The sequence below is a fragment of the Hydra vulgaris genome, chromosome 01, assembly GCF_038396675.1.
Source record: "Hydra vulgaris chromosome 01, alternate assembly HydraT2T_AEP".
NCBI lineage: Eukaryota > Metazoa > Cnidaria > Hydrozoa > Anthoathecata > Hydridae > Hydra > Hydra vulgaris.
This window is the reverse complement of record NC_088920.1, coordinates 58,634,893-58,635,632: the sequence shown is the minus strand read 5'-3', so window position 1 is coordinate 58,635,632 and position 740 is coordinate 58,634,893. Positions and strand designations below refer to the sequence as shown.

General features: G+C 28.5%; 1 non-coding gene across 1 annotated transcript; it reads right to left on the bottom strand.

Annotated features, from left to right (window-relative positions):
* Nucleotides 1-73, bottom strand: trnak-uuu (transfer RNA lysine (anticodon UUU)). Its single transcript has one exon. It is a non-coding gene; the product is annotated as a tRNA-Lys (tRNA).
* Nucleotides 74-740: the final 667 nt, after the last annotated feature.

Here is a 740-nt window from a genome sequence, read left to right as displayed (position 1 = left end):
CGCCCGATGAGGGACTCGAACCCGCGACCCTCAGATTAAAAGTCTGATGCTCTACCGACTGAGCTAACCGGGCTATATCGATCTATGCGATTATTTATTTAAATTATAAAAAAATGAAATAAGAAAATTATAAAAAAAATGAAAAAATATAAACATTTGCAGTTTATTCTCCAAAAAAGACCGTGGAAATTGTTGTTTATTCTTTTGAATTCCAGCACTTAATTGTATAACTAAACAAGCAGAAATTAAATTTCTTTAGAAAATTTATATTCATTATTCTTGAGTTAACGATCCAAGCATGGTGTTGAATTATAAATTCAACATAAAACCTTATGTTGAATAATAAAAGTTCTACTAAAAGAGATATAATAGACGATCTAGAGTGTGAACAAAGCCGGTGACGCGAAATAGATTAACTCCCCAAAAAGTTAACTCCCGGTTAAAACATTCTAACTCCCCGGTTAATCTATTTCGAAATAAATTTACCCCGGGAGTTAAATTATTTTAAAATATAGCGAAATGGATTAACCGGGGGCTTAAGTATTTCTAACCCGCACTGAAATGAATTAACCCCCTATAATACGCGTTTTAAGTAATTTAACTTACAATTATATCTACATAATTGTGTAAGTATTCTATTTTAAAATCTTTTAAAAATATATTTAGTATTATATATATTAAAATATATAATATATAAATATTTAGTGAGCGTTGAATAAAATTACTTTATAACTGTTTAT